The 19,799-nt window shown below is 38.6% G+C and overlaps 1 protein-coding gene and 1 pseudogene across 1 annotated transcript in view; both read right to left on the bottom strand.

The window, feature by feature from the left end:
* Window positions 1-19,799, bottom strand: part of COLEC12 (collectin subfamily member 12) — a 180,707-nt gene that overhangs the window by 96,422 nt on the left and 64,486 nt on the right. The window lies entirely within an intron of this gene.
* Window positions 15,707-16,482, bottom strand: LOC140634818 (RNA-binding protein PNO1 pseudogene; annotated as a pseudogene).

Here is a 19,799-nt window from a genome sequence, read left to right as displayed (position 1 = left end):
CCAGGACAATTAGGCAAGAAGAGGAAATAAAAGGGATCCAAGTTGGAAAAGAAAAAGAAAACTGTCATTATTTGCAGATGACATATTATATATAGAAAACACTAAAAATTCCACCAAAAAAGTGTTAGAACTAATGAATGAATACATTAAAGTTGCAGAATACAAAACCAATATTCAAAAATCTGTTTCATTTCTATAATAGTAATAACAAACTATCAGAAAAAATTAAGAAAACAATCACATTTACAATGGCATCAAAAAGAATAAAATGCTTAGGAATAAATTTAACCAAGGAGATGAAAGAGCTATACACTGAAAACTTTAAGGTATTAATGAAAGATTAAAAGACATAAATAGAAAAATATTCTATGTTCATGGATCTGAAGAATTAATATTGTTAAAATGTCGATACTGAAAAATAAATAAATAGATAGATAAAATGTCTATCCTACCCAAAGCAATCTACAGAGTCAGTGCAATCTTCCATCATAACTCCAATGATATTTTTCACAGAAATAGAACAAATACCACCAAAATTTGTGTGGAACCACAAAAGACCCAAATAGCCAAAGCAATCTTGAGAAAGAAGAACAAAGCTGGAGGCATCATGCACCCTGATTTCAAACTATATTATGAAGCCACAGTAATCAAAATAGTATGGTATCGACATAAAATAGACATATAGATCAATACAACAGAATAGAGAGACCAGAAATAAACCCGTACATATGTGGTCAATTTAGACAAAGGAGCCAAGAATATATAATGGGGAATGGACAGTCTCTTCAATAAATAATTGGGATGGATGGATGACTGGGCAAACTGAACAGAAGACTGAAACTGGACCAGTAACTTACACCATACACAAAAATTAACTCAAACTCCTTTAAAGACTTGAATAGAAGATCTGAAACCATAAAAATCCTAGAAGAAAACATAGGTTAAGGTCCTTGACATAGGTCTTGATTTTTTCAATCTGACACCAAAAGTAAAAATAAACAAGTAGGACTACATCAAACTAAAAGCCTTTTTTGCGTAGTGAGGGAAACCATCAATGAAATAAAAAGGCAACCTATGGAATGGGAGAAAGTATCTGCAGATCATATGTCTGAAAAGGTGTTAATATCCAAAATATATAAAGAACTCACACAACTCAATAGCAAAACAAACAAAAAAACTCAAAAAAAAAATCTGATTAAAAAAACAGGCAGAGGATCTAAATAGATATTTTCCCCAAGAAGATAAACAGATGGCCAGCAGATACCATCAAGAAAATACAAATCAGGAGTGCCTGGGTGGCTCATTTGGTGAAACGTCTGCCTTCAGCTCAGGACATGATTCCCGGGTCCTGGGACTGAGACCCACATTGGACTCCCTGCTCAGCAGAGAGCCTGCTTCTCCCTCTCCCTCCCCCCCGCCCCATCTTAAATAAACAGGAAAATCTTTTTAAAAAGAAAATATAAATCAAAACTGCAATAAGATAAAACACCTCACATCTATTAAAAAGGCTATTATCAGAAAGACAAGAAATAACAAGTGTTGACGAGGGTGTGGAGAAAAGGGACCCTTGTGCACTGTTGGTGGGAATGTAAATTGGTGCAGCCACTATGGAAAACAGTATGGAGTTTCCTTAAGAAATTAAAAATAGAACTACCATATGATCCAGAAATTCTATTTGTGGATAGTTTGCATATACATATACACACATATATATTATTATTCAGCCATAAAAAAGAATGAACCTTACCATTTGCAACATGGATGGGCCTTGAGTGCATTATGCTTAGTAAGTCAGAGAAAGATAAATACCATATGATCTTACTTACTTATAGAATCTAAACAACAAAAAAATCAAGCTCATAGAATCAGAGAGTCAAGTAAAGCCAGAGGCAGGGAGTGGAGGTGGGAGAAATGGGTAAAGGTTGTCAAAATAATAAAATTCTAGTTATAAAATGAATACATCATGGGCATGTAATGCACAGGCCAGTGACTATAGTTAACAATAGTGTATTGCATATTTGAAAGCTGCTGAGAGTAAATCTAAAAAGTTCTCATCACAAGAAAAAAACATGTTTTTGACTATATAAGGTGATGGATGTAAACCATCTCATTTGCAGTGATCATTTCCCAATGTATACAAATATCAAATCATTAAGTTGTACATCTGTAACTAATATAATGTCATATGTCAGTTACACCTTTTAAAAAAAACTAAAATAATAATAATTTCAAAAGGAGTCAGGAGGTGATTATTAAGCTGAGGTCTGAATGACAAGGAGCCAGTCATACCAAGATCACCAGGAAGAGGGAGTAGGTACCATAGAGATCCCAAAGCAAGTAGAAGCTTGAGAGAAAGAGGGCCACTAGGTCAGTAGGGAAGGAATGTGGAACTAGGAAATGTGTCCTGTAGGTACAGCCAAGAGTCAGAAATATTGCTTACATCTAAGTGGAAAAATAGAAATGTTTGTTAATGTTGTGTCAGCTGAAAAAATAATGAAATAATTTATTTCTTAGTCTCTATGACATCTACAGATGTCTGGGCTATATGTATCTACCCAAACATTTACCAAGATAGGCTCAGACATGGGTTCCAAACTCCCCCTTGTCTTCCCCACCGTCAACCTGTCTCTCCTACCCTAGAACACAGCCACAACTGAAGCATGTTCCCAAGGCTATTGACAACCTGTCTATCTAGTGACATGACCAGAGACCTGTCTTGCCCTTCCTTCTGGCCAGGAGGAGATCATGGAGGGAAACGGACATGGTAGAGGGGCTGAGACGCTGGAGCCAAGTTCATTACTATCAGCATCAGAAGCATGATTAACAGAGAAATTGTACTCCTAAGGCCTGTTGCTGTCAGCAAATTCCAAGAAACACTGGTCATTACTATAGCAACTGATTTCACATGCCTCGGGAGAAAACATAACAGTATTAGCTTTTCCTGGAAACAGTCAAAGTGGAAACTGCCTGCGATTAGAGTGTTCCCCACTTCCTCTAATGATGCCGGCACTGCCCCTGAACTTTGTGCCTTTCTCTAACCACTCTGGATTATTCAGTCCTCTGAGGCCTTCATTTTTGTTCCTGAAGAGCCTCGTCCTGCTCTACACAACTAAGCCATTTGTATGCTGTTCTAAGCCTTCAAAGGCCAAGAAACCAGGTGTATGGGTCTACAGGAAGTGAGGATCCTAGAAGCAGAAATGACAGGATTCAGAGGTTAAAGTTCTGGGCTTGGGCACCAGCTTGTCAGTCAGCCACAAGCAGTTTACTTAACCTCCCTGTACTTCTGTTTCCTCATCTGAAAAATGGTGCTATTAACAATACCTCTCATGAGACCAGCATGTGGAATCAAGAAGATAGTACGAAAATATTTTGTAAGTGTAAGAGCCATGCAAATACCAAGTATTTGCCTGAAGCAAAAGATCTTTCCTTCATTTCAGGAAATCAACACCCAAAATTATAAAATTTATGAAAAGTCCTTATTACAGCCTTTGGCTTACTCCTACTATATTAAGGAATTCAAAGAAGCCATCAGTGAAAAGCATACAGCTAACCTAATGCTGGTCCTGCCTCCACTACCGTGAAGCAGCTATGTGATTTGGGACACTTAGGCATTCAGAGCCTCTGCTTCCTCATCTACAAAATGAAGATAATACCACCCAAGCACGGATGCAGGAATCAAATGATGTATCTTAAAATTCTTTGGAAAATATTCAATAAGTACAAGGATGTACATTTCAATATCCTATTACACACTGCATATACCTTGTATGATTACCAAATCATAATTTGAGTTTGAAGTAAAAAATGTTTCCATCAAAAGATCAACAATCTTCATAGAGAAAGAACTCTGAAATGAGGCTACAGTTGAATATCTACCTTTTTCAGGCAGGTACAGAGTGAGATAAAAATAATCTCCTTTTTGTAGATATGCAAAATGCCATGTGGGAGATTAGAGATAACCACAGATTCTTTACTATTCCTCCAACTGAGAGGTGAAGTCTCTGTCCTCTCCCCTGTAACCTGCAGAGTGGGTGTGGGTGTCCCTGAACCAACTTAACCAATATGGTAGAAGGAATGCTGTGCCATGCCAATTTCCAGGCTAAGCCTTAGACCAGCAGCTTCTACTTTCTGACTCTTGGAGCGCTGAGCTACCATATAGGAAGATTACCCTGAGGCTGCCGCTCTGTGAGGAAGCTCATGGGAGTCACTTGGGGAGACCATCTGAGGAGATAGAGAGCTGCCTGGCCACCCCCAAGTCTTCTAGTTCCCAGCCATTCCTGTCATCCCAGCTGAAACCCCAGGATGGTGCTGCAGAGGCAAGCCGTACCGAATCCTGGACCCACAGATCAGAGATACAAGAATAATAAATTGCTTTCTGCCACTAAGCTTTGGAGTGGTTTGCTTTACAGCAATTGGTAACTGGAAAATCATCCAAATATGAAATGATAAAATATTTGATGGTAATTTATGAATGTGTATGTCACTAAAATGAAATTCCAGCCTCACAGTTGCTTTAGTCCTAGAACAGGAAAACATTTTCCTATGGCTAGCTGCCAGAGGGTGACTGAGAAATTATGGCAAACTGGATGATTCCTCAGTATTTCCAAGTACACTGAAAAGGGGAAAAGCCTCATTAAGTTTTGTAAAGCAACAAAATCTATGTAGGCTAAATCTCTTCTACAGAAATCCAATAGAAAAAAAGGTCTAAAAGTCTAATAAAACTCTCAAAAACTTTTTGGGTGAGGGGAAGAAGGCTATGGATTGCCCACCGAGGTCAAGGTTAAACTTGATATTGGCCAGTAACTTGGGACTGTATTAATACTGCACCATTCATTCAAAATCATGCAGACCACTAAAGGCAAACCACTTTAGAACTTATTTGGCAAACAGTTGTGCAACTCCACAAAAGGTAACTAAAGATTCAGACAAATTACGTTAAACTCATTTGTATTGTTTGTATCTTTTATTTTCTGTACATTATGATATTTTAACATTTTTTAAAAAGATTTTATTTACTCATGAGAGACATAGAGAGAGACAAAGCATAGGCAGAGGGAGAAGCAGGCGCGACCTGAGCCAAAAGCAGACGCTCAACCACTGAGCCACCGAGGTGCCCCAGTGTTTTGACATTTTCATTTCTAGCTGAAGAGAGATTGACCCTCCTGGAGCCAGTCAATTCTTGGAGATAGCAAAGGGCCAGCTGGGAGCATGTCTTTGATATGCAAACTAACCAAAATCCAGAACCAGACTTCCTCTATCTGTTGTTCACCCAGGACACAATATTCCTCTGCCTTAATCACCCCAGGGCCAGGTACCAGGCAACTAGACCATCTCTCTCATCCAAATCCCTTGGAATTTATTCCAACCAGCCAATCCTATTTATCCTGTCCTGTCTTTCCTTTCCCTCAGAAACCCCAGTAAAGGCTCTGGCCTTTATTTTATTTTACCATGCCATATCCAACACGGACATTCTTAGAACATCACTCAAAGGGTTATGTGTTCAAAGACTTAGCTGAGGTCAAGTGTACCGGGGGGGGGGGGGGGGGGGGGAGGGGGGAATTTGGGACGGATGAGGTTACACAAGTTCAATGCCTACAGAATTAGAGAGAGGCTTTTCTCTGTACCAAGACCTAGCAACCTTCTGACAGGTGAATGATGTCAGTGAGGCCTGGCCTGGGAATGCAGATGGGTCCACACATCTTCCACTGTAGTTAAAAAACCAACCAGAAACCGTGATGGTAAGAGGATAAGTCAGTCATGCCACCTTCCAGCTGAGAAACTCAGCTGCTTAATTCTGAAATTCAGTTTCTTGTGTCATCTAGCAGAAAAAAAGTTACATGGCTTTTCAAGTACTTATTTCAATTAGCTCCCTTTAAAAAAAAAAAAAGACTTTATTTACTTATTCATGAGAGACAGAGACAGAGAGAAAGAAGGGGGGGGCAGAGACACAGGCAGAGGGAGAAACAGGCTCCACACAGGGAGCCTGACATGAGGCTTGATCCCGGGACTCTAGGATCATGTTCTGGGCCGAAGGCAGGCACTGAGCCTGCCACTGAGCCACCCAGGGATCCCCTCAATTAGCTCCTATAAATAAAATATCTCAATGGTTGCATAATTTTAAAAACTGTACACAGGGGTACCCAGGTGACTCAGTTGGTTGAGTGTTTGACTCTTGATTTCAGCTGAGGTCATGATCCCAGGTCATGAGATTGAACCCAGCATGGAGCTCTGCACTCAGTGGGGAGCCTACTTGAGATTCTCTCTCTTCCTCTTCCTCTGCTCCCCTCTCTCACTTGTTCTGTCTTAAAATAAAATAAATAAAAAATAATAAGAAGAAGAAAAGAAAAGAAAAGAAAAATAATGAAATAAAAAGTGTACAAATCTTTAAGTTGTTCAAGGCTACATATCTTCTGAAAACGAAGCCTACCTCTACTGCTGAGTTATGAAAACTACACATTAAGGTTAAAAGGATATACTTTACTAGAAATACAAGATAAAGTTGAACTCTCTTGTCTGGTGATACAAGCCAAATATGTTTTATTAATAACCCATGTTAGTAGACAGCAAATGGCAAAAAAGTGCTTAAACCTGTCTCAGTTCCACCATATTCTATTCTCTCTACTACCAGCAGAAATCAGATTTCATATCTTCCCAACTTCTAAAAACAGTGCTTTCTTTCATTTTTTTATCGTGTAAAAAAGTTAACTGGGGTCTTTTATTCTTTCACAGATTTCACCATTGCTCACTTCTGCTGGTAGGTTGATGAAGCGGGAGGTAAACATGGACAAACAGGAGGCAAACTCAAAGGAATGTAAGAGAAATTTGGAGGTGTAATTAAAAGAATTACATGTCTGCCTTTTCATGCCTTTAATTTAGGAAGTCAGTGGCTTAAATCACGTACTTCACAGCGTGAGTAATGCACAGAACGTCTGTGCTGTAGCCACATTTAAGAGGACTCCCTGCCACCCAGACTGAAACTGAGTGGCACTTTCTTCATTTGATCAAAATACTTAAGTGATTCCAACAACTGACTGCTGATGGTAATCTTATCTAGACATTCCTGCCATTGGGATCTTTCTACCACCTTCTTCAAATACACTCCAAGCTGCCATCCCAGCATTTTTAAATATTGCCAACTCATTTCCTAGGTGAGGGGCAAAGGGCTTCACGCATTTGGGTCATGCCAGCTGGATCGGGGTTACAGGTTCTCACTTGTCATGTCAGTTTCTGGACATCGAGCCCCAGGACAGGCCAAATGACTATGTCGGAGCTCCTGGATTGCTGTCTTCCTCCCAGTATGTTCTCATTAGTTCTTTAGTTGATCCAGCAAAACAGCTCTTGCCTGAGCAGGGCTGTTGAGTCTCAAGGCCTTTCACACCGTCATGCCTGTCTAGCCCTGTCAGGTTAGCAGGTCACCAGGGTTAGTGGTCTTCTTGCCAGGCCACTGGCCTTTGTTCAGGCAGTAGATAAACCCATAGGAACACATACGATTAGGTGTAATACTATGTTACCCTACATAATACTATGTTATTTGCTAAAGTGGGTAGCTAATTTGGGACTGTCGTGTTTTCAAAATTGGAAAATATGTTTATCAATGGCAACCCAAAACTATTCCTTTATTTCTGATGGCTTCTTCCAGTGATAGACTCAGATTATGTTCTCTTTTTCCTAAGTCTTCAGTTCAATTTCCTCATTATCATTCCACTCTTAACTCTCAGAGTCAAATGTTTGAGTATAACTTTCACGCCACCCCATTCGTTGATTCACCTATGTGTGTGTTTAACACTGCTGACTTAATGTTTGCTAAGTGCCAGATCGTGTGTTAAGAATTGAGATATACAAATGTATACTCATTATAAGAATTAAAAAAGGAGAAATATATAAGGTAAAATGTAGGAGTACCCTTTATCTTTCCCGAATTTACTCCCTTTTTAGAGATAACTACTGTTAACTATATCTTCCATATCTTCAAAAAAAAATATCCATAGATATGGGGGCACCTGGGTGGCTCAGTGGTTGAGTGCCTGCCTTTGGCTCAGGACATGATCCCAGGGTCCTAGGATCAAATCCAGAGTCAGGCTTCCTGCAAGGAGCCTGCTTCTCCCTCTGCCTATGTTTCTGCCTGTGTCTCTCATGAATAAATAAATAAATAATCTTTTAAAAAATCCATAGATATGTAAATATACATGCACCCAGTCTGTGCATCACATTCTACACATGTACCCATGGAAGTGTTGGGGTATATGTGTGTTCTTGCACAATTTTAGATATGGTATTCATGAGCTTAAAAAGTACATATTATTAAAAATTATAATAAATATTCTTTTAAAATTCCCACTCTGATCTTTTTGTTTACATAAATCTCTCAGAGTTTGCAGAAAGAAGATACCACTGAACTCATAGTGAATAAGCCTAGAGGCTTTTGCTCTGTAAATATTCTTCTCACTCACTGATTCAAAAAATATTTATTGGGTCTAGACCATCTTCCAAACACTGTGCCAACTAGGAGTACAAAAAATGAAGATGTAGCCTTATCGTGAAGTCCAGAATACACAGAATTAAAATGAACATATGCACTATTTTCCCAAATAAAGTTCTTATTTTTTAAGAAAATAACCTCAAAAATCCTTTTGGTTATAAATAGTTACTTAATTGTACTGGGTGTCAAGTGTTATGATAGTTGTCCAAATATTAGCCTTCCAGGTGACAAGACATGGCAACTGCTTATTTAGTGCATGTCTCCCCAGAAGAGCCTTAAATTAAGAAGTAACGTTTCAGGTAACTTGAGAAACTTTGGGCAGATTTAATATCTTACTGGTCACACACGCCCAGGGCTGGTCCAATAATAAGGATGTGATGGTTTAGGAGAACTCTGTTTTTCAGTTGTTTATAACTGAGGTTGGTCCAGTCAGAATGTGGTCCCTGATTCAGGGACAGGGAAAATGACCTAGAGACCTGTCTCCCCTCCTTAGGAGACAATTATGCAGGTTGAGAGGGCTAGAGTTCATTTGATTTCTTGCTCCTCTTTCCAGTTAGGAAGGAAAAGAAAGTGATTTTGGAATGTGCTACAGATGGACTTTTATAGCTGCCACTAAGTTTTAAGAACATCTTCTACTGAGAGAAAAAATTACACAACAAATGTTCCCTGATCATTTTTCTATGTAGAGTAAAAGCCCAGTTATAAATTATATCAAGTACTTAAATCATGGCATGACCTACCAGTGACTTTTTGCCTTCTCAGTCCAGTCAGCCTGGTGACTCCCCCCAACCACTGTCACCATGGATGCTGTACTGCAGCAGGGTTGGAAGGTGCAGTGGGACTTATGTAACCCACGGGCCCGTCTCTGTCTCAGCCCTCCAATCACATTAACACTAAGCAGTATATAATTTAGAAAGGGGGAAATGCAATCATAGCTTTTGCCCCCACACTGCTATGAAATTCCAGGCTTTTATGTGCAGGAAGCTCCATGTTGATCTTGGCGTCCCCATGGGTTAAAAATCTTGTTTAAATGTTGCAGCCTTAGAATAGTCTTTGAGGTTTTTTCTATGTTGTTTTATAAAAGGCTTCTGCTGATTATTTACAGATGCTGTCTCTGAGAAAGCTGAAAATAGTCCCACTACGAATACTGAAATTCAGACTCAGGCTTCCCTACTTATTTTATGATGAACAGTTCAATAGCACTCAAGCCCAAAGATTGGGCTGCTCAACTGGCTTTTAAATGGGGTTTCTGTCGATGTGTCTGGCATTGAGGTTTCTGTTAACTTGGCCTCAGTCTGTCAAAGGAATCATCCAGCAATGCTCTCATTCAACAAATATTTCCTCAGCCCTACTACGTGTCAGGTCTTGTGCCAAGGACTGGGGACTCAGGGACAAAAACCAAGGCTCTGCCTTTGAGGAGCTCAGTCTAAGGAGAAGTATGTATGAGAAATGCTGTCACAAATGCTGGGGTCCCCCTCACAGGCACAGGGAAGGGCAGATAAACAGGAAGGCCTGCTCAGTTACTCAATCTCTTTCCTACCTTCACCTGGCTCTGTTGGTCATAGTAAACAATGTAGGTGTGGTGTCCTTGTCTGTTTTTTTCCCTTTTTCAGATCTGAATCAAGCCTCTGCCTCTGGGAGGGCATGATCTGTAATATTTCAGATTAAGAGAGATTCATTCTTATTCTTCAAAATCTCTATAAAGAACTTGATTGAACTTTCATACATGTATGCACAGCATTTACCAACTTAGGCAAATGGCTCTTCAGTGTCCATAACCATAACCCTTCCAGCTGTCACCAAAGTTATATTCTCTCCTGTCCCAGGCACAGTAGTAAGGCTGCTATTTGTCCACACTCAGAGTCATGCCTCAACCGGCTCCTTCCCAGGCTAACCAGTCCAGGCCCCTCCACCCAGGGCTCATTTACGTCCTCTCAATGCTTTCGGTGTCAGATCCTGGACTCACTCCAAACCCTCCTTATCCCTTCTCAATTACAAAACCCAGAACTGGGCCAGGAAAGGAGTGTGCTGGGCCAAAGACTTTCCTTTGCAATTCCTGCAAATTCCTGAGAGTCTCTACAGGCTGGTTAAATGAATCTCTTTTTACAGGCTAACCAGGGGAGACTCTAGGATGACAGCAATGGGGGAAGAGGTTGAGGAGAGTAAAATACCATCCTTACAGGTTTAATTAGGGACACATGGCCCCCATGGTCATCAACATTACCATTCCTGGCACCATGACTTCTCTCTGGAGCCATCAGGACATGTGGGTGCACATTGGAGAAGTGTTGTTGGATCAACAGTAGTGCCATAAATCTTTGTTACTGAGTTAAAGACTACATGTGATTTACAACTTGCAATAATAATGACCTGGTGAGTTTAAGAACTCACCACTCCATCTCTTATTCTATGGTATCTTCTTAAAGAAAAATGAACCAATTTAGCCTGAGAGCAATCATATAATCACATCCCATCTTGACACAGCATTTTTAATTTTCCAAAGTACTTTCCCAGATAGAACCTCATCTAATTGTCACAATAACCATGTGCAGTGAATCTTAAATGCACTAACTTATAGCTAAGGAAAGAGAGGCACAGATGTGTTACATGGCTTGCTCAAGATTACACAGAAAGTACTAGAGGCAGGACTAAAATGCAGGTTGACTTCATTGATCTCTTTCATATTCTAACCACTATGTGCAAAATATACATAGCTTATATGGCAAGTTTTGGTGTCCATTATCTTACTGGTCCTTACTATATTCCTAGGATGCAAAAAAGGAACTAGAAGTAATAAAAACTGTGCAGAAAATAATTGTGAAAAAGTCTGAAATGAATCAGAATGATAATGGGTGATCTCAGCAGAAAACGAGGCATTATTGCATAATGCAGTCATCCGGGTTACCTGATCCTATGAGATCTTTGTACATTTTGTGGTCTTTGAGCCACTTTACAACTTGCAAGAGAATCAGTAAGATGTTACAACCAGTTCAAAGGAGAATCCAAAGGGCAGACACATATGTAGGCAACCAGAATTGGGTTAGTAGGTGCAAAACTGGCTTCTTCCACAAAGACAGGGAAATCAATTGTATGTACTTCCAGTGGACAAAATTCATGTGCATGTCTTACTGATTCTCTCATTAATGAATATGTTAAATAAATCCTTTGGCGAATGTTCATTTGACATTTGTATGAGAGTCATGATTTTCCTTTTTAAAATAATTATCCTTTAACAACAGCAACATTTCTTGAGCACTTACTAGAAGCCTTTACTTACTAAAGGCTTTACATACATTTAATTCTCACAACCACCACAAGGCAGGCACTCATTATCTCTGTTTTCTAGATAAGAAGACAGGGGTTTAGAGAGATTAGATAATTTGCTCAAGGTCCCACAGTCAGTAGAGAGGGAATCACTTCTCTCCAAGGCCACTGCTACTGATTTTTCCTTGTGTTAGCCCACAAAGCTAACAAAGACAATGAACACAAAGTTGTCTTTGGCGTTAAATTATCATCTTTTAAAAATGCATGATTCTACACAAACTGTTATTTGCCCTCATGGAGGTCCTACTTAATGACATTTTCCCAAAAAATATTGACTGAATGTTTGCCATGGATTATGCCTTGTTCTATGTACTGGATTAAAACAGAGAAAGTCTTTGCTCCCATAGAGTTTATGTTCATTTTAGAGTGAGACAGAATGGAGGAAGGAAAAAAATTAAACTAAAAGAATTCTTTAAAAACACATCGAAATTGTAAAGAGAGAAATAAAATTGTCTCTATTTGCAGATGAAATGATACCATATATAGAAAACCCTAAAGACTACACCAAAAAAAAATGGTTAGAACTAATCAATAAATGTAGTAGTTGCAGGATACAAAATCAATATACAAAAATCAGTTGCAATTCTATGCATTAACAATTAATTATCAGAAAAAAATTAAGAAAACAATCCCACTTATTTTTTTTTAATTTTTATTTATCTATGATAGTCACAGAGAGAGAAAGAGAGAGAGGCAGAGACATAGGCAGAGGGAGAAGCAGGCTCCATGCACCGGGAGCCCGACGTGGGATTCGATCCCGGGTCTCCAGGATCGCGCCCTGGGCCAAAGGCAGGCGCCAAACCGCTGCGCCACCCAGGGATCCCTTTTTTTTTATTTTTATTTTTTTTTAATTTTTATTTATCTATGATAGTCACAGAGAGAGAAACAGAGAACAATCCCACTTAAAACTGCATCACAAAACAAAACAAAAAACAAAATAAAACAAAAAACTGTATCACAAAGAATAAAACAACCTAGAAATAAATCTAACCAAGGAGGTGAAAGACCTGTACACTGAAAACTGTAAGACATTAATGATAAACTGAAGATGACACAAATAAATAGAAAGATATTCTGTGTTCATAGATTGAAAGAATATTGTTAAAATGCCCCTACTACCCAAAGCAATCTGTTACAGAGTCAATGCAATCCTCATCAAAGTTCCAAAGGCATTTTCACAGAAACAGAGCAAGCAATACAAAATCTGTATGGAACCACAAAAGACCCTGAGTAGCCAAAGGAATCTTCAGAAAGAACAAAGCTAGAGGCATCATGAGCTCCTTGATTTTAAACTATGTTATAAAGCCATAGTCATCAAAATTGTATGGTATTGGCATAAAAACAGCCACATTGATCAGAGGAACAGAAAAGAGGGCCTAGAAATAAACCCACAATTATATGGTGAATATATAACAAAGGAGCCAAGAATAAACAATTGGAAAAAAACAGTGTCTTTAATAAATGGCTTTGGGAAAACTGGACAGCCACATGCAAAAGAATGAAACTGAAACCTTATCTTACACCATATACAGAAATAAACTCAAATTGGATTAAAGAACATAAGACCTGAAGCCATAAGACCCCTGGAAGAGGTCTTAGTAATGATTGGATTTGACACCAAAAGCAAAGGCAAGAAAAGTAAATATGAGTAAGTAGGACTACATCAAACTAAAAAGCTTCTGCACAGCAAAAGAAATCATCAAAAAATGAAAAAGAAACTCTGGAATGGAAGAAAATATTTTTACTTGAGTTGGGTTTTTTACTATTGAGTTGGATAGGGTTCTTGTGCATTTTGGATATTAATTCTTTACTGGACATGTAGTTTGCAAACTTTACATTAGGAAACTATAAAGAATTATTAGAAATCTTGTCTTGAATTTCAAAAATAAAATTTAAAAACCTAAGCAATAAAAATCTATACTTTTTCATCTCTCTCCAGATCAAGTTAAATGATAGCAAAAAAAAAAAAAATGTTGATTTTCATAGGATTCTGTGTTATCTCCCATTTCCAGAGAATACAGAAATCAGGTCTTTTTTTTTTTTTAAGATTTTATTTATTTATTCATGAGAGTCACAGAAAGAGAGGCAGAGACACAGGCAGAGGGAGAAGCAAGCTCCTCAAAGGGAGCCCGATGTGGGACTCAATCCCAGGACCCTGGGATCATACCCTGAGCTGAAGGCAGACACTCAACTGCTGAGCACTCAGGCATCCCAGAAATCAGATCTTTTTGTGAAAAATAGTGCTAAGTAATTGGTTACTTCAGGCTGCTAACTGGGTAACTAACCAAATGGTCAGAACACATGCCATGATTGCTCAGTAATCTGTTATTATGGCTAAGAAAGTGGTTGATTAGAAATTATATTCAACTGATATGTATAGATACATTTCTGTAGGAGCTCATTTAAAAGGAATTACTTTAATTATTCTCCAAATGAATCAGCATTGCATTTAGTTAGGTAACTAAAAACTATGTCTTTTTTGAGACTTGACTTAAACATTATAAGCCAATATAATTTGGGAGAACAGTAATTAAGACACTAAACTATATATAAATGGCTTTCCATTAAGATTTCATTAACTTAATGTTTTCTCCCTTTGGATTAAATTACATCAGGCCAAAATGAACTCGCCCCTGAGCAAATTTTCTAAGGAATGAATATAACATTTACTAGGAAACACAAACACAGTAAAGGAATTTTTTAAAAGATATTTCTTAACCAGATGGAAGGCTTTACTTTAAAAATGTAAAAGGTCATAAAAGCCCCCTTTCTGAGGGCATTCATAATTTTTTTAACAGGCCAAAGTGAATATTCTTAACACACAAGTGTGATTTTTAATTCTTTAAAATGCAGTGGGGAGTGATTTTTTTCCTTCACAGTAAGAAGGAAAATCCCTCTGAGATTGTGAAGTCACAGAATTTGAGACTAAAAGTTTGCTCACATCAAAATGCTGTTAGTTGACCATCTGCTTTGTGTGTCTGTGTTTTTTTAATGAAAGCATTTTATCTCCCCACTAGTATAAGGATACAGATTTCAAAGTAGTTAAACAATTGTCAGATCAATGTGTACCACACCAGACAACCTCTATACTTGGCCAATGTGATACTAAACAATGCAAGCTATTTTCTTATACAATACCTTACTAACACAGGCCAGTAAAGAATCTGCACCAGAGTGAAAGGGAAGGTAGGACTGCGTGATGGTCGATGTCTATGTGAAAATCTAAATCCAGGCCTATGTGAATAATGAAATCTCAATAAACAACCAAATTGGAAGAAGCCCTACAATCTATGAGAGATTCCCCCACCACTCCATCTATCTAATCTAGCACCCTTTACTCACTTATCCTCACTGCATTTTTTTTTTTTTTTGGTGAGATGATTCTTTTAACTACACTCCATAGAGAAGAAATGATTACAAATTTATAAAAAATTATACATATATAAATTTATAAACTCATAAAGGACTGTTTAAGCAAAAAAAAATCTCCCTGATAAGAGAATTATATGATTAGAGAATAATAAGAGAATTATAAAAGATGCAAATCTTTTATTTAAAATGACATGATGGTGCCTGGCTGGCTCAGCCAGCATGCAACTCTTGATCTCAGGGTCATGAGTTCAAGCCCCACATTGGGCATGGAGCCTACATAAAAAAACAAATAAAGTGATAAACTAGAATTAATGTATAATAATGGCACTAAATTTAGATATGGAAATTATCCTCAAAGTTGCTGGATGTGATTACTATCACATTTTTACTTTGTGTTGATGCTTCTAAAGAAGCGATGGAGGCTTAAAGAAATGGAAAAGTTCTTCACATGGTTTCTTGTGACCATGTGTGGGAGGGCAATGTCTTTTTCTCTAGGGTCTCAAGGTAAAACATCTTGATTTTACCTTGAAATCAGAACTGATCTGCTGCACTGCTAAGCACTGCTCGAATACTGCCATAAAGCTGTGATGGAGGATTTCCCAGGATGAGGTTGCAAATGGCAGTTCTTGCCATCCTGATGCTTTAGAAAGAGCCAACGTTGTGAACTTTCACATCAGCCAAAACTATCTGTGTCTGTGTCACATTTTCTTATGGCAAATTTGGTTGTTTCTCCTTTGCCAGAGATTCTTCCTATTGCCCTGGACAGGTGGTCTCCCTTGACAGGCTTCACATCTGTAATTTCAAGAGACTCTAGAGAGAGGTCATCCCACCTAACGAGGGCAAGTGCCTCCTCCACTGGAAACCCAAGAAGAAAGGCTTACACAGGACTAACTGCTTCTGTCAGAGCACAGACATCTTTCATTTCTTTACAGGTCCTGATTTCTACATTCCTCAATTTCAAGGTAAAGCGGACCTGAAGTCTCGAATGTTCTAGGATGGGAGTAACTCTCTTCGTCCAGTTCTCTTTGAATGGCATGTGTCTATTAGCTGGGCCTGGGATCTTCCTCCTTTCTTCCTTCCCGCCCAGGAATCCCTGGCCAGTGGGGAGTGGGAAAATTGGCCTCTTGGCTGGCTGAGCCTCCGTCGGGTCCGTGTCCACGTGTCTCCAAACCCCCACAACGAGGACCGTCCAGCCTGCTGTTTCCCCACCTGCCGGCCGCCCTGGCGGTGAGCTGGGCGAGCTGGGCGAAGCCGTCCTCCGCCGGGTGCTCCGTGCTCCCATCCCCGGGAAACTCCAGCCCCAGCATGGGCTTCCAGCTCCAACTTGAGTGCTGCTGCCCTTCCTGCCCTTATTTTATTTCACAGCTCTTATCACTATCTGCCATTACAGGTTTATTGTCTATTAATTTATTTTCTGTCCTTCCCAGTAGAATGTAAACTGCCTCCAAGCTGGCTCTGGTTTGCTCCCTGCTGTATCCCCAGCTCCTAGAACAGCCTGGCACATAGAAGTTGCTCAATAAATAAATCCTTTGGAAAACTACACATTCTGGACCTAGATAACTCTGCTTGTTAACTATCCCTATTTTGAAAACTTGTACTTGTCCAGAGCTCTTTTCTAACTACCTATTTACTAATGAAGATACTATTTATAGCATATTTGAAAGACAATGTTCCCTTTCACTTATGTTACATCTGAAACATCTTAGAGGTTTTATTTGTACAGACAAAAGTGCTAAGAATATGAGTATAAACGGACTAAGCTAAATTTATGAATCCAAGTGAGTATATTAAAAGTAGAAATTTAAATTTTTTAATTTAAATTTAAAAATTTAAATTAAAAAAATTAATTTAATTTATTTATTCATGAGAGACAGAGAGAGAGAGAGAGAGAGAGGCAGAGAACAGGCAGAGGGAGAAGCAGGCTCCATGCAGGGAGCCCGATGTGGGACTCGATCCCGGGTCTCCAGGATCATGCCCTGGGTTAAAGACGGCACTAAACCACTGAGCTCCCCGGGCCGCCCTAAAAAGAAAAAATTTTAAATAGTCAACTTTAAACTAGTTTCAACCTACCTTCATATCACCATGAAAAACAATTATCATACAGACACAAATCCAACTAAAAAATTGAATATTCTAAAAAAGAGGGGAAACTTTTACTGTATAGTCATCGTCATGTGAAAGAATCTAAAGGATCTTTGGATTGGATCCATCTTTGGATCCAAAATGGATCCAAAATGGAGAATGAAAAATGAAACTAGTTATCCTGACAAAACAAAAATGTTTTGTTAACCCAAAGGGCCAAATTTTTTAAAATGTGGAATGATCTCATAATGATACTTTTCATTATCTTTGCATGTAAATGGCTATCCACTTTGTATTCAAGTGGTTGGCAACATTTAGGAACCATGATCACATCATGTGGCCTCTTAGAGCTGGTCAACACATTTTATCTTGGCTGGCCTACTATGTAGGATTTGGATAGGGCACTTCATACTTTGCATCTCATCTCATAATATACTGAAGATTCTTCAGGACAAGAATCATGCCTTGTTCATGTTTATTTCTTGAGGCACTTTGGAAAGTTCCTTACACACAGTTGGTGTTCAATAAAATCATAATTAAATGAATGAATGACCCATGGAATGTGGAGGAGGAAGGAGAGAGTAAAGGACCACTGAGGTGTCTACCTTGGGTAAATTAATGAAGTAGGAACTCATGAGGAGGAGCATACTGGGAGCAAAGTAATGAATTTGACTTTGGATGTGTTGAGTGTGACATCCTACTGCACATCTGGGTTGGAGATCTCCAGTGAGTATTGGGAAAACCAGACCACAGCTCAGGAGAAGTACCAGGGCTTCTCTCACATTCACTGGCCCTTGGTTCCATCCAACATACAGGGGGGTATGCTAGAAAAGCAGCACCAATAGCAGTAGTAGTGATGTTAGTAATTGATAACACTTATTGAACCACGCCATATACCAGGCATTGTCCTATGAGTTTATATATATGATCTTATCCATCAATTACAGATACCCAATGAGGCAGATACCAGTATTATCTAGGGAGATTAAATAACTTGCCTGTGGTTGGTCACAAGCCTATACTCTTAATAACTTTACTAAAATCCAAACCAATCTAAGAAACCTTGAAGACTTTACATGTACTGCCATCCTTATCTCTAAACATGTATCTTCTCTAATTTGTCCCTCTACACTCAGGTCTGGAAATGTTTCCACAGTGAACCTGGACTTGATTATGTCCATTCATTAACTTCATTATTATTCATTCATTTACTAACAAATATTTATTCAGTTCCAGATACTGTGTTAAGTGCTGGCATCTACATTAAAACTAGTACTAAAATAATCACTGGCAATAAAATAATAACAGCAAGAGTTTATAAAATATGGCAAAAGAAGCAACAGAGCATGTGGATATACCTACTAAAATGGGAGCCTGGTTTCAACCACTCATCTGGCTATGAAAATATCATTTAGCCTGGCTGGGTCTCAGTGTCCTTACACAGAAGTTAAGGGGTAAAATTATAGCCAATTCTGCTATATTGCTACTCTGAAAATACAACCTCTTTCCAAACCATTTGATGTATAAGAAAACAATTTGAGTATAATATGAATTTCACTTCTTTGCTAATACACAATTCCTTCTGTGACAAACACTAAGTGAATGTAGAAAATTTCATCCAGCAAAACTGAACCATTCTAGAATACACAAAATGTGTGTACACGTGCATGCACACACACACATACACACACACTTTAAACACCTCCCAGCTACCTTAGTTCACCGTGTGTTGTAAGCCACGCTCATCTACATCTATCTGGTGTTAGAACTTTCCATCTGATATCAGATAACCTCCCTTCTACCCCTTCACAAAAACTCACAAGCTACAACCCTTCCAGTATCTACCTCCTCAGGCAAACTTCAATATAAAGTGCCATGTTTACTGCTGTATTTATACATTTCTTAACATGCTTCTTTTACATATATAAAACTGTGCTAACCTTTTTGTAGAATCTTATTTTTTTAAAAAAATATGTTAGTGAAGTCTTTGAGTGCTGTGCCCATTTTCCATACCTCACTTTTCCCATTGGCCTGTGGTTTTTATCACATGATTTTGCGTAGGTCAGTGGTTTTTAGAAAGGCAGTATGTTGCATGATAGCAGAACTGACTGTACTCAGATCAGGCTCAAATTTAATGTTAATTCTGTGTAACTTCTCTGGGTTATTTCTAGATTGAATGTTTACCTCTGATAGTCCTTTAAACAAATCTCAACAGGCTGAATCACATCAATAGGTGGCTGAAAATAAAAAGTGACAGCATTTATGTAAGTCTGAACTTGCTTTTTTTTCCTATAAGGAAAAAAAGGACCAAGTCATATCATTTAAATGACCACATACTCACTGTCCATTTTGCTACCTCCAAAGAAAGCACCTACTTCCTTGCACTTGAAAATTCAGCACTTTAGAAAGGCTGTCCCTTGGTTTCCTACACCAACCAAGGTTGTTTGGGGCTTTCATTTAAGGCAAGACTGGTATGGGCTCAAGAAACTTAATATAATCTGAAGGTTATTGGAGTGCTGCTACCAGTTTTTTCTGAGACTCC

The sequence above is a fragment of the Canis lupus genome, chromosome 6, assembly GCF_048164855.1.
Source record: "Canis lupus baileyi chromosome 6, mCanLup2.hap1, whole genome shotgun sequence".
NCBI classification, from domain to species: domain Eukaryota; kingdom Metazoa; phylum Chordata; class Mammalia; order Carnivora; family Canidae; genus Canis; species Canis lupus.
Note: the sequence above shows the minus strand (reverse complement) of the source record. Positions and strands in the feature narration are given on the sequence as shown.